This window comes from Macaca mulatta, chromosome 1 (assembly GCF_049350105.2).
Source record: "Macaca mulatta isolate MMU2019108-1 chromosome 1, T2T-MMU8v2.0, whole genome shotgun sequence".
In the NCBI taxonomy this organism is placed as follows: domain Eukaryota; kingdom Metazoa; phylum Chordata; class Mammalia; order Primates; family Cercopithecidae; genus Macaca; species Macaca mulatta.
This window is the reverse complement of record NC_133406.1, coordinates 5273742-5288527: the sequence shown is the minus strand read 5'-3', so window position 1 is coordinate 5288527 and position 14786 is coordinate 5273742. Positions and strand designations below refer to the sequence as shown.

The window sequence follows — 14786 nt, the reverse complement described above, 5'->3', positions numbered from 1 at the left end:
CAGAATACAATTCAATAATACAACTTTCTCTAAACTCTTTGTAATTAATACTATGTAGAATATATTTGCTTCCTACAATTTTTTAATATTATGTATGATAGCCAAACTGAATTAGTAAAGGACATCTGAAGTTCAAATACAACAGAATGTTGCTAGTTTGAAAAACAAATGATGGTCAAGGGTAACCACAATATAATTCTATGGCATTTTCTGATTTCAAGAAGTAAGTGAAACTAATATATACCATAATAAATACATAGGGCTATATCAAACTTTTAGAAGGATCTGAGGGTAAGAAACATTCTGAAATGTAAAGGAAATTCAAGATAATTTGCTCTGTACTTCAAATAATTCCAAGGCAGTCTGTCCCTATTTTCAGAGTTGTTATCCTGTTTAAAAAATATATATCATATACAGAAAGTGAGCCACATAAACAATATACTTTGGATATCTTTTCTCTCTAAAGAGCACTTTGTGGGATTTTCTTAAAGCTCTTTCTATAGATAACTTCCCTGAGGTTCAGAATATGGCAAAATACCTGAATAGGCAAAATTTCCAACTTTCAAACAACGTATCAGTTCTTCCAAACTGCCAATTCTGAAAAATCGATTTTATTAACTTTAAAACATTTCTACAAAAACATGAAGCATTTTCCTGGCCGTTTCCCTACTCCTGTTTAGGGCATCTGAATGCCATTTCAATCAACACGATTATTAAAAATAAAAAAGCACCTTGTACTGCGTGATATACTTAATATTTTAATTTGAAACTAATAGAAAAATGCTTATTAGATTCCTGTTTCACCTAAATCACTGAACAAGCTATTGATAAATTATTCCCTCCATTTCTCATGTAAAGTGTAGGCTGCCTCTATGTGAAGGCATCTATAATACCATGGACAGGTTGGGGACTGCTACTAAAAGAACTTCAGGTGGCCAGGCATGGTGGCACATGCCTGTAATCCTAGCACTTTGGGAGGCTGAGGCAGGCAGATCACTTGAGCCCAGGAGTTCACAACCAGCCTGGGCAACATGGCAAAACCTATCTCTACCAAAAATACAAAAATTAGTTGGGAAGTGGTGGCAGGCACCTGCAGTCCCAGCTACTCAGGAGGCTGAGGTGGGAGGATCACCTGAACCCAGGAAATCTAGGCTGTGCTGAGTGGTGACCGTGCCTGGGTGACACAGCACAGTGAGAACCTGTCTCCAAAAAAAAGAATTTGGTTGCACAGTTGGTCATATTTTTCTAATATACATGTAAAACAATTTTAAAATTTGTCTTGGGAGACTAATTATAAATTTTTAAAAATCCATACATATATATAAAATGCAATTGATATATGGTCCTTTAAATACCAAGAATCAGCTTGACAGAATTTACCCCCAGATTAAACTGAGCTAACCAATAGGTATGGAATCCTATAACAAGGTTCATCACAATGGTGCATTAGGAAGAGCACCAGAAAGACCAAGAAACTTGAGTCCCTGCCCCACCCAGAGTGATGCTGTATAAGGTCACTTTAATTATCTGTGCCTCAGTTTCCTGAGCCATAAAAATAAAAGTGTAGCATTAGATGAACTCGGAATAGCTTTATAGCTCTTCCAGAGCTAATATTTATGATTCTGCAAGTTAAAATCTGCGGAGTATCTACTTCATATATAGATGGCATCATAAGTGAAAGACGTGATTATACATACATAGTTCATGTCCTCAAAAGTTTTATAATTGGAAGATAAAACATTGAAACAGCATTTCAATTAAGACAAAATTTGGGCTAAGCTCCGTTATTGGAAAAATACTATCCTCCTTCCCCTCCTCTCTCTAGTCCCCCAAATATAGTCAGAGGTTTTCTTATCTAATATAGATTCCAATATACATGTAAAATCCTCCTAAAATCTGTCTTGGCAATCTCCCTAATTATAAATTTTTAAAATCCATCCATATATATAGGAATTATCTAATATAAGGAAGAAGAATTCTCATTTGAAATTCTAGTGTTTTCTTCTAGTAAATCTTTTTACTTTCCCCTCATAATATTTAGAAATGAGAAATATCTATAGTTGGTGATAGGGTACTGAAAAGAAACAGAACTAAAAAAACACATCAACAAGTCAAGAAGCATATATTAATTTTATCTACCCATTAGTATTCAAGGATTACTTGGCAAAGAAAATGAGTTTACATCTAATTTGATGAAAGACTATGATGCTATAATAAAGTATGTAAACATTTGAGGTATCTAATTTGGCATTTTAAACAAATGAAAGGGGATGTTAATGGGCCAGTCAATACACTTTTATTAACTTGATGCTATGGAAATTATTGTAACAAATTATGCAAATTTAGAATTGTCACTGTTAAGTCTAATAATAGGTACAAACAAGAAAAACACTAAAAGTGTTGTAAAATTAGGGAAGTTTAAATAACAGGTATTTTTAGAATGCCACAATAAGTTCTTCTTATGTGAAAATCACTTTCAAAAGTGTAGCAGGGGTTGTTTGAAAGATTAAATGAATACAGGTAAAGCAGGTATCACAGTGCCTGGCACATGGCAACTGCTCACCAGGCATTGGTTAGCAATAACTCTAAACTGAATCTAATCCTGTCACATGTAAAAGATCAGGGCAAAGTATTTGTTGTCAGAAGATTCAGGACTATCTTTCCAAAAGAAGGTATGCTGTGTGACCAGGATTTAAAATACTGATGCAGACGCTGAAACCTGGAGTAACACAAATCTTCTAACAAAAATTGTGTGTATTATTAATGCATATTAACTTAAAAATAAAAATGCAAGTCAGATTACAAGACTGATTTGCTCAAAAAAAATGGAAATGGTTTTGCAGTTCTTGCATTTTGTTGCTCAAATCTAAGATAGTCTTAAATTTTTCTTTTTAACACTTTAAAACTTAATCACACTATAAAAACAAGCTCCTATCAAATCATGCTAAACATCCAATTAACAGTGGTTAACAGTGATTGCCTTATCTTCCCAAGGACAAATTCTTGAACTAAAAGATGTAATAACAAAAGAAAGCATGGCTATCTTTTCACGAAAATACACAAAGTTTAAGTAAAGGCTAAACTTCCACAAAATCAATTTGTAAAACAGGTTCCTCATTTTAAAGAAACCCAGACAGCTGGAAATTTCCACTGAATTTTTATAAGAAAATTTCTCATATGTTTACACCAAAAGCTACAGTTTAAAAAATAAGTCCTTACTTTCCACAAGACTCTACCCTAAGTTCATTTGTTCCCTAGTAAGTTTAATCAACACATTTATTTAGATTTGCAATGATTCTGAAAACAAATTCCTTCTGACAGCGATTTTCTGAATGAAATGTAAATATTAAAAGTTTTTAATTAAACCAGCACAGTTCACACTCCAGTATTTGTTAAATATAATCTTATTTAAAATATTTTACATCTATAAAATTTTTTAAAAGTCCAAAGCAGAACCTTAAAAGTACTCTGATATATACAACTTAGAGTCAATGTCAAGATTATCAATCCGAAAATTAATTTTAAATTGGATAACAATTCACTCAAGTAATAATTATGGAAAGAAAACCAAATGAATACAAATAATAATTTCGTAATTTTTGCAGGATTACTTTGGACTATTTTTAAAATGCTAAGAAAACATGCTGCAAATCCACAATACAAACACACATCTGGAAACTAAAACCCTACATTCATCTAAATTTCAACATTGTCTCATTCATGTAATATTTGTTCTCCCTCACTTTAAAATTGGAACCTAAAGCCAATCAAAGATATTGGGGGTCAACCCCAGTAAGGAAAACAAAAAGATCTTCAAGTGCTATCTCCCTGTAAACTTTCAAGTACAATCTCCTTGGTAAACTTTCCAAGTCAAGATAATGTACTGGCAAAAGGAAAACAATTACAGTCCGGATATATATCTTGCATGTGATTGTGCATTAAATCATAAACCTTGGAAAACTAGTAATTTAGTAGTAAGTTGCTATTTTAATTATAAAATATTTTCATATTTTAGACAATCACCTCCTGGAATGTTTGTATTCGTTTATACATATTTTGCAAGTGATACTCGAGTTCTGAAGACTAGTCTTCATTTCCTACACCATCTTTATTAGACTCTTCCACCTTCGGTTTCCTAAGTAAATATATAAGCTAAACCAATGAGTTTCACTCATTTGTCAGTTTCAACCACTGACAAAACCCAGTGGTTGCCTAGTGATTTATAGTACTAAAAGATATATACGACCATGCTTTACCAAATATGGAACACATGTCTAAACTGTTGACTTGAGACAACTGTCGATGTATTAACTACAAAAAGCCATTATATCTTCAGCTTCAAATAAAATCAAAGTGTGAACATTTTATTAGAGCTAGAAATTACCCAATACAGATGCATAGATTTTACTGTTGACTTTCTAATTGGAAACTTCATCAATTGCAAACTACCAGGCTTTCAACCAAAATGCCACACTGGTGAACTGAGTTGGTTTTATTTTCAAAACAACATTATTTTGATGGAAGAAATGTCAGCATCCCAGCTTTGACTTATGGGTAAGCATTTCCTCTGCTTTCAGAACACAAAAAGTAAATACCGGTATTGGAAAAACCTGGCCCCAACGAGATTCTTTATCTCTAGGCTAACTGTAGATTCCGGGAAATCCCAAACAAGGGGCGACCCCGCCTCGGCGTCAGGGTCAACACAGCAACCAGCTAGACTTCAACTTTGGGCTCTGAAGGGCCCCACCGGCATCATGGCTGATGCGGACCGATGCGCCGGAGGAGGTGGACAAGGAAGAGGCTGGTTTGTTTACTTGCAGCCAGAGCTGCCGCCGCCGCCAGCAGCGACAGCATCACTGGATCAGCCAAACCCAGCATCTTCCGCACATTTCTATTCTTAGCACACAACTCCCAAGCGGATCAAAACCCCACTACTATTAAAAACACAGAGAAGCACGTTACCCACCTCCCACACACACACACCCCCCACCCCACCGGTGCCGTCTTTTCCTGCGCGCCAGTGGCGGGGAAGGGTGGGGAAAGGAAGGAGACCCCAGGGACGCCTGTGCATCCTCGCTTTCACCCCACCCCACGCGCAGACAGCCTCAGCGCCAGGGCGCGCGGCAGACGGCTCCCTCCCCCCAACCCAAACACACTGACACCGGCGCTCCACGCGTTATATAACCTCGCCGCCGCCCCCGGTCCAGGCGGGCGCCCCCTCCCCACGCCGCGCGGCCCGGGCGGGGAGGGGAGAGGGGAAGGAGCGAGAGTTGCGCAGACTGGAGGCGCCGGGCCGGGGCAGCCCAGACACAGACGGTACCGCTAGGCCGGGAACACCCCTCCCCCGGCCCGCTGCGCACCGCCGCCCCCCACCTTCCCCCGGAAAGCTGGGGGTGTCGGTGTCAACCGCGCTGGGCATCCCCCGGCCTCCACACCCACACCCACGCCCGAAGCCTCCGGTGACCCAGCCCCCGCCCACGCCCCCGGCGCGGTGACAACCCAGAAGCCCCCGCCTCACCCCACCCCGCCGCCATCCCCAGCCTGAGGGAGGCAGGGAGGGAGGACCGGGGCCCGGGGCCCGGAGGGAGTGGAGGCCAGGCGGGGAGGGGGCGAGGTGGGGGGCGGTGGCTGTTACCTGCAAAGGCGGCGGCGGCGGCGGCGGCCCCGCAGCTGCTCGGGCGGCGGCGGAGGATGGAGCCGGGGGGGGCGGGGGGAGGAGAGGGGGCGACTCGGGGGTCCCCCCTCCCTCCTCCTCCCCTCCTGTCCTCCCCCCACCCCACAGAGCCTCTGGCCTCTTGGAGCCCGGTGCGGCCGGCGGGAGGGCAAGCGAAGGGCTGCAGGGGAGGGAGGGAGGGAGGGAGCCGGCCGGGCCGGGCCGCGGAGCTGGAGCGGGAGGCGGCGGCGGCGGGAGGGGGAGGGAGGAGAGAGGGCGGCGGCGGGGAGAGGAGGAGGCGGAGACTCTACATGGGAATCGGATATCGGCTACAAATTCATCACCAGAAAACACCGCTCGGGCGGGGGCCGGGTCACGCCGGCGGGGCGGCGGCTCTGGGCCCCGGGGCGCGCCCGGCGCGGGGAGGGGGTCTGCGGCCTCCTCCCGGGCTGCGCCTCGCTGAGAGGACCCCCGCCGCCTCCCCGCCCCCTCCTTCCTCCCGCTCGGGGCCGCCGCCGATCGGTTCTCGCCGCCGCCGCCGCGGGGCTTGTTGTTGACTTTGAGGAAAACTCCTGACGTCAGGGGCTGGCTCTCGGCGACTGGCGGGAGCGGCTTCCCCGCGTCCCCGGCCCTGCCCGCCGCCTCTGCTCCCCTCCCTGCCCGGCCCTCGTCCTCAGGCTTCCCCGCGCCCCCAAACCCGCGGCGCCCCGCGCCCCCTCTCCTCTCGCGAGAACATCCCCCTAGCCAGCCAGAGCCGGGAGCGGGGGCAGTCGCTCCCGGGCGGGAAGTTCTGGGTTTCCCCCGCGCCCGCGTGGCCCTTGGCGGGCACCCGAGGCCTGGGAGCGGAGGCTCCTGGCCCCGCCGTTTCCTCGGCTCAGCCACCCACCCGCCCTGGCCGCGGACGCGCGCGCTGCCAGGCCCCGGGCGTCTCCTCCGGCCCTCCGCGGCCCCTCGGGGAGATGGGCCCGGCGCTAGGGCTCGCACCTGGAAGCCCACGAGGTGGGCGGTGCCCAATGAGGAAGGAACCGTAGAGCGCGGAGCGGTCCAGGCGCCGACCCCACCCACTGCACCTCGGGGAAGAGGGACCCCGGGTCAGTCCGTAGCACGAACCATTCCTGACTATCCCAGGAGACCACTGCAGACCAAGAACACCTCTCCGAACAGCCTTCCGCCCCGCTCGCTGCAAGCATTCGTCCACACACGGTACACAGCGGGCGGATGGTAATCACACCCTTTTTAGGGATATTCGTTTTCAATGACTTTGGGAAAGCCACGAGGTACTACATTGAGTACGAAGAGGCTGTTTCTTTATTTTGAAGTCAGTGACTTCTGAGACTGCATTGGGGACACTTTTTTGCAGAATGACCATATTTTACCATGCAGCGCACTTCAGAAAGTTACAAAAGTTTACAAGTTTTGTCGCTTCTGGAAACACCTGGTCAGCATCCCTATTATCGCGCCACGTGGCTCTAGCCTTGTTGATGTACCTGTTATTTTCCCCCATTGCAACATTTTTGTTAATATCTGTGGCTTCTTTCTGCAGAAGAGTTCCTCCTCCTGACATGCACTTCATTCTGTTTTCTATGTCATGACAACTTTCTGATGGTAGTCATTTTTTTATACTATAGCCCCCCTGGTATTTATGTACTGTGTGGTATTAATATTTATACTTCGAGGTTCACATCTTTTATGAACTGTGCATCTGTTGGGATTGTGGACAGGAGTAGGAAACCAAATAAAAGGGTTTTTAAAAAAAAATCAGTTTTATTCGTTTGTAAGGGAAGCTTGTTTCCCTGACCACCCTGGAGCAAAATTTGCCGTTTTGAGATAACACAGTCCATCTGAGAAAGTCCTCCACCGTGCCTTTCCCCTTTTCCCGTATTTCCCAGTATGCTATGAGCTGATGAATAAACAGACTTCATCCTATTTTCGTTTTATCTATAAAATATACATAGTGTTTCCATAATTATCAGACCTCTCACAGTCACTATTGGTAAAATTACTGGGTTACAGGTTTCTTGCTGTAAAACACAAAAATAGGTCACATTTTTATTCCATAGTACCCCAACTTGCTTTTTATTTTTAAGAAAGTAGTCCCTTATGACACCAGCACTAAAAAGAGTGTCTGAAACTTTAAATACTTAACTTTTGAGAGTCGGGGTATCCAGAATTACTGAATTACTAGATACCTCTTATCAGCGAGATGTTCTTTTGTTCCCAAATTAAGCGTCAATATATTTACAAGAATTGAATGTGTCATATGAGCCATACTACCTCAAAATATTTCTCCCACTCTGGTCAGATTGCATTAAATCTTAGATGGATTAAACCCTAAAATTCAGTATATGAGAATGGATTGTATACTCTCGGCTTCATGAATTTGAAGAATTATAAGTTTTTATTTCTGCTTTATTTTTGCTTGTGGACTATAGTAGTTTCATAAGTTTCCAAAATAAAAGCATGTTTGATCTTATTATCGAATTACTATTATTTAGGACTATTATTTAAATAACATTGTTCTTTCTGTTAGACTATGCCGATATGAATTTGGCAGAATCTGCCGATTGTGGTGTGTCGGTACTCCATACAGAGTGTGTGCTAGATTTCTTCCCTATTTTGTCATCACATCCAATAATATGGAATGCAGCCAGCATATTCATCCCTGGGAATGTCCCTCCTAAATTTTGCAAAGAACGCCTTCATTCTTTATTACACCAAATATTCTTAAGATGAACATTTCTCAATAGTATTTATGCATTTTAAGAAAAATGTTCATTATTCTTTACTACCAATGACCAAGTTTGATACTGAGCTGTTTCTTGGTACTTCCCCCATTTCTTGGGAGTAACTAAAACTGGAAGGATATTTAGAATTTCAGAGCATCTAATGTCTTAGTCCATTCAGGCTGCTATAACAAAATACCATCAACTAGGTAGCATATAAAGAACAGAAATGTATTTCTCACAGTCCTGGAGGCTGGGAAGTCCAAGATCAAGGCACCAGCGGATTTGTGTGTAAAGAGAGTTCCGTTTCCTGGTTTGTAGCTGGTGACTTCTTGCTGTGTCCTCACATTTTAGAAAGAGTGAGGGAACTCTCTTGAACCTCTTTTTCTTTTCTTTTTTTTTTTTTTTTTTTTTTTGGAGAAAGAGTCTCATTCTGTCACCCAGGATGGAGTGCAGTGGCATGATCATAGCTCACTGTAGGCTGGAACTCCTAGACTCAGGCAACCCTCCTGCCTCAGCCTCTTGAATAGCTGAGACCTACAGGCATGAGTTAATGTTCCCAGCCATCTTGAGCCTCTTTTACAAGGGCAATAATCCCATTCTTGAGGGCTCAAACCCTCATGACTTAATCACCTCCCGAAGGCCCCATCTACTAATACACTTTGGAAGTCAGGAGTTCAATCTATGAATTTGGGGAAACACAAAAATTCAGACCAGGGCATCACATAACGAAAATTAAGTTACTGCTCTTCTGTCTTAATAGAAAGGATGTGTTGTCCTAGGAGAGGGCATGGAACAAAGCAGGCACAGAATACGTGTTTGTGGAAGAAATACATGTTCTAATGTTCTAATGAAGGCTCTAATAAATCTGTGTACTATGTACAGTGTATATAGTATTTTCCTCTTGGGATGTAAAGTGATTTATTGGAAAGAACATAGAAGTGCTTTGGAGACTTGCAGACCAGAGTTCAAATCCTCTCTCTGCATAGTTTGTCTCATCTCAGGCAAGTTGCTTAATTTTTCTAAGCCTTAATTTCCTTATTTGTGAAATGGCAGTTACAATTACTTCAACAACTTATGTGAATTACATTTTACGAAATATTAGTATCTAAAACACAGTGAGTGGTCAGCAAGCTAAGATTCCTTTACCATAAATGTGAATATGTTAATCTAACAATAACTGCTACAAACCAAATACAAAAATCTATATTGGCACTCTGCTACAGTGGTTCTGAAATAACCACGTTAAGTCTACAGCTGTAATTAGTGAATATATCCTAGATGATTAATAGAACAATTTCTAAAAGACTATAGCTAAAATTTCTGTTGGTTAAGCCTCCCAGTCTGTTATATTTTTCTTATAGCATCCCGAACTGACTAAGGCATACAGGTCATTACAATAGTTATCAGTACTAATTGTCTTTTTCTCCCTTTCCCTGATTGATGTTTGTTTGTTTCTTTCTTTCTTTCTTTCTTTCTCTCTTTCTTAATTTGTTTTTTGTTTTTGTTTTTGTTTTTTTTGAGACAGAGTCTTGCTCTGTCACCAGGCTAGAGTGCAGTGGCATGATCTCGGCTCACTGCAACCTGCACCTCCTGGGTTCAATTGATTCTCCTGCCTCAGCCTCCTGAGTAGCTGGGATTTCAGGCATGCGCCACCATGCCTAGCTCCTTTTTGTATTTTCAATAGAGATGGGGTTTCACCATGTTGGCCAGGATGGTCTTGATCTCCCGACCTTGTGATCTGCCTGCCTCAGCCTGCCAAAGTCCTGATGTCTTTCTTAAGGCACAGGCCAGGTGCCTGTACAAGAACATGTGAGCATAGCCAAGGGCCAGATATATCACTAATCTGGTGCTGTGGGATGCTTAAAGCCCTGTGGAAACCTCCTTCTTATTTTGTCCTCGGGTTTTATTTTTCTGCTATGTTATTAGAGTATGAATGAATTTTTTTCATTCATATTCTCGCTGTCAGACAGCTAAATCTGTTAGCAACTAAAGCAATCTCTGGACATTACATTTAATATTTCAGGACACTTGGGTCACAGAAAGTTACTGACCACGAATAAATAACTGCTTGTGGAGCATCGAGCTAGAATTCATGTTCTAATTCCAAAGCAACAAGCATACACAATTATTATTCCTGGCTGTGCAGGAGAATTGTGGTATGCGATAAATTAATACATGTTCTAATACTACAGCCTCATTTTAGTATGTAATTCTAACTTCCTGAGGTGGTGTGCATTTCTAGTTGTTTCTGAATCAGCTCTATGGGGATTGGACTTTCCAATGCAACAGCTAGCAGTGAAATAACAACAGTGAATTTCCAACCTTCACCTGGATAATTACCTCAACTTCTTCCTTGGTTATCTCATGTAAATACTGTCCTGTTCCAGAAGGTTTCCCCATCCATTTTAAAACACAGTTTCTTCTGCTAATGAAAGTACTTTCACAATTGACTGAAAAGTTTCAAATCTACATCTCACTATTTTAACCCTCCATGAAGTCCTTCAATTGTTGATTCTGTGCTATTTCATTAAATAATACTGGCTTTTTATAGTAGGAGAAAATCAGTCTCAGAATTTTTCTGTTGACTAGACAGAACTATGACCATTTTCAATTGCAAACACTATCTCGATTCAGTAATTGGATTTGAATCAAAGCTCCAAATTTGATTTAGAATTCAAACTTTGTAGTGGGGAAAGCAGGCAGGCTCAGCTTCTCTATTTCCCTATCTTATTTTCCCCTTCCACTCCACAAGTCAGTCTCTGGGTGAAGGACAAAACAGTTCTTACCCAGCTGGTACCGTTGTCAGCCAGCTTTGCTCTCTCTCAGCCTAGCACACAGAACCAGCTACATGATTTGCAAGGCCCAGTGCATAATGAAAATGCTGGGCCCCTTGCTGGAGAAGAGTTAAGAATTTTAAAACTTTGAGAGCAGAGTGTTAAGCCAAGTACACAAGCCTGTATTCCGTACAGGTAGCACACCCATGAGGCTACTGGCATGTGCTTAACGCTAGCTGTCCAGGGGCTTTTCGGAGAGTTGCTTCTGGGCTACTCTAACTGCAGCCCAGATGTGGGTAATGCACCCTTACCTTCAGCCAGCGCTACTGATTTCCCCTCAGCTTTGGTTTATTCAGTCCTATTGGAGTCTTCTCACCCCTCTGGGAGAAAGTCTCATAGGCGCAACTCCAGATGGCTCCAGGCAAGTTCTATCTCTCCGATAGGACTCTGTCTGGGCCACAGAAACCATTGAAACATCCTTTGCCTAGCAGGCGATTCTCTTCCAAGCAGTTGGGCAGGCTGTTTCCCAATTTTCTGAATGGGAGTCAGATCCCGGTCCACAAAATGCCCCTGCTCTGTGTCCAGCCCCCACTGCAGGAAACACATTCCAAGCTCTCCACACAATCCATGGAAACTCATGGAAGCCCCCGGCCTAAGCTGAAGAAGCATCCTCCATTCTCTCTGCACAGAAGGTGATGAGCGCAAGTCTCCCCTTCACAAACCTCTTCTATCTCGAATTTTCTCAACTATTTTATATGTTTTAAGTGGATGAGAGTGTGTGAGTCATAGATTCGATTTTGAATTCTTTCCTTCATAATAGTGACCAAGCTTGAAATTTCGTACTTTTTTATCTTGAGATCTCAGGTGAAACTTCAATTTAAAATTCCTATTAAAAAGCATATTCTCTGCCGGGTGCAGTGGCTCAAAATGCAGTAATCCCAGCATTTTGGGAGGCCAAGGCAGGAGAATCACTTGAGCTCAGTTCGAGACTAGCCTGGGCAACATAGCAAGACCTTGTCTCTGCTAAAGTTATTTTTTTTTAATTAGCCAGGCATGGTGGTTCACACCTATAGTCCCAGCTATTGGTGGTTGAAGGGGTTGAGGTGAGAGGATAACTTGAGCCTGGGTGGTTGAGGCTGCAGTGAGCTATGATTGCACCACTGCACCGCAGCCTGGGTGACAGAGAGCGTCTCTATCTCAAAAAAGAAAAAAAAAAAAAAAAACTTCTCTGTGCTATAACTATTTTCTCTGATGCTTATTTAGATGTGTGCTCATATGTATTAAAAAATTATCAGCTGTTGGCCGGGCGCAGTGGCTCGCGCCTGTAATCCCAGCACTTTGGGAGGCTGAGGCAGGCGGATCACAAGGTCAGGAGATCGAGACCATCCTGGCTAACACGGTGAAACCCCATCTCTACTAAAAATACAAAAAATTAGCTGGGCATGGTGGTGGGCGCCTGTAGTCCCAGCTACTCGGGAGGCTGAGGCAGGAGAATGGCGGGAACCTGGGAGGCGGAACTGGCAGTGAGCCAAGATCGGGCCACTGCACTCCAGCCTGGGCAACAGAGTGAGACTCCATCTCAAAAACAAACAAAAAAAAAAATTATCAGCTGTTACAGAATAAGATATTTAACAGGTGTTCAAGGCACAAAATTAATTAAAATAGTATCTTCTCTACATGTTTGTATTTCTGGTTGATAAATATGTTCCAACAAATTGCCTTTTTCATACATTATTACCTACATTACTATTAAATATTTTTAGAGACTCTTGCCCTTAGGGTAATTTCTCAAATTTTTTATTAAGCAATTTAAAGTTGGACACTTTGAAATTTTATCTCAGAAGATGCTGTGGTATAGATGCCACAAAATCAAGAATGAAAGGATGAATGTGCAATTTGTGTGAGAGTCAGTCACTTGCACAAAGGTCATGCTGAGCTATGAAAACCTCTATATACAGGTATGAATCATAAATGATGGATTTTTACATACTTTTTTTTTTTGAGATGGAGTCTTGCTCTATTGCCCAGGCTGGAGTGGAGTGGCACGTTCTTGGCTCACTGCACCCTCCGCCTCCCAGGTTCAAGTGATTTGCCTGCCTCAGCCTCCTGAGTAGCTGGGACTACAGGTGTGTGCCACCATGCCTGGCTAATTTTTTTTTTTTTTTATCTCTAGTAGAGACGAGGTTTTGCCGTGTTGGCCAGGGTGGTCTCGAACTCCTGACCTCAGGTGATCCGCCCACCTTGGCCTCCCAAAGTGCTGGGATTACAGGCACGAGCCATCACGCCTGGCCAGATTTTTAAAAAATAATGTAAGACTGCCTTGATTTCCCTTTAATGTCTATGATTACCAAAGAGAGGTGTGCTTTCCTTTGTTCTTTATCAAGGTATTAAAAATTGAGAAAATATTGGACTTTGGGGCCTACTTTAAACTCCTTAACTTTTTCTTTCTTCATTCAAAGTGCTGTTGGGATCCTTGAGTATACAATGTTCAGAGAATAACAATTTACTAAATATGCATGTCATGCTTGCCTACCTTGTCTCTTTCCACCCCTTATCTTTGAAAAGTTACTTCCTTATAGCTGTCTTCTTCTTCCAAATATCTGAGAAAGTCTTTGAGTTATGTGACATCTAGAAATCATATTTATGAGCAGAAGTTTCTTCATAGAATCCATAAGGGAAAAGACAATCTCCAACTTTCGTTACTCTTTATGCACTCTCTCCTTGAAGATGGTTATGATAACCCTCTTTTTCTTAAATCTCCACTCAGGGTATCATAAAACTTATCTGCGTATTTACCTAGTCCCATTGTCTTCCCTGATAAAATGCTTTAAGCCTTAGATCGTACAGTTCTTATTTTGGCATTCACTTCAACTTAATTCCATAAACGTTTCTCGACTCTCTCTATAGATGAAGGTCTAGAGATAGATTTAAGTTCAACATAGAGTCTCCTTCCAAGAAGCTCCAGCTATCAGGGAGACCAACATGAATAAGTGACTATAAAACAAATAAGTGCTATGAGAGAAATATGTATAAAGGGATATGAGAACACACCATTGGGAGCAACTAATAGTGAAATGAGAGAGAGTAAGTCAGGTCAACCTAAAGACAGGTTATTGATATTTTAGCTAAGCATTAAAATGAGGTCTGAAGTCGATCAGGTGGAGGGAGGAGGACATTCCTGCAGTGAAAAGAGCACCCCAAAAAGCACAAGAGGGTAACACTGGGGACTCCAAGAAAATGAAATGGGTGCAGGGAAGGTCTCAGTGACATGAGTGATATGATAATTCAAGTCCAGTTTGAGCTGTCTGTATGAATACAGGAGCAGTGAAAAGGGAGAAGGAAGACTCTCGAATAACTTATGATATAGAATCAACAGGAGTGAGCAATTAGATAGTGGGCAGAAGGGTGGCAAATAGAAGAAGGAGTGAAGGATGATGCCCAGAATTCTCCCCTCCCTGGCACTGGGAGGAGGATTGGACTATGTGTGTATGGATGAACATGCACACACTATGGTTATTGTTGCTAATTTTATAAAGAGAAAAGAAGATGAGTCGTTTTGGACATGTTAAAATGCAAATGCACCTGTGAGACTTCCAGGTAGATAGAGCAATCCACACAATAGCTAACACGGTT

The 14786-nt window shown here is 42.7% G+C and overlaps 1 protein-coding gene across 2 annotated transcripts in view; it reads right to left on the bottom strand.

The window, feature by feature from the left end:
• The window catches only part of AKT3 (AKT serine/threonine kinase 3), a 361571-nt gene extending 355733 nt beyond the window's left edge, over positions 1-5838 (bottom strand). For both annotated transcript variants that reach the window (XM_028845179.2, XM_028845182.2), the window contains exon 1: positions 5636-5838. The gene's annotated coding sequence lies outside the window, so the exon portion shown is untranslated. The remainder of the gene's footprint in view (positions 1-5635) is intronic.
• Positions 5839-14786: the final 8948 nt, after the last annotated feature.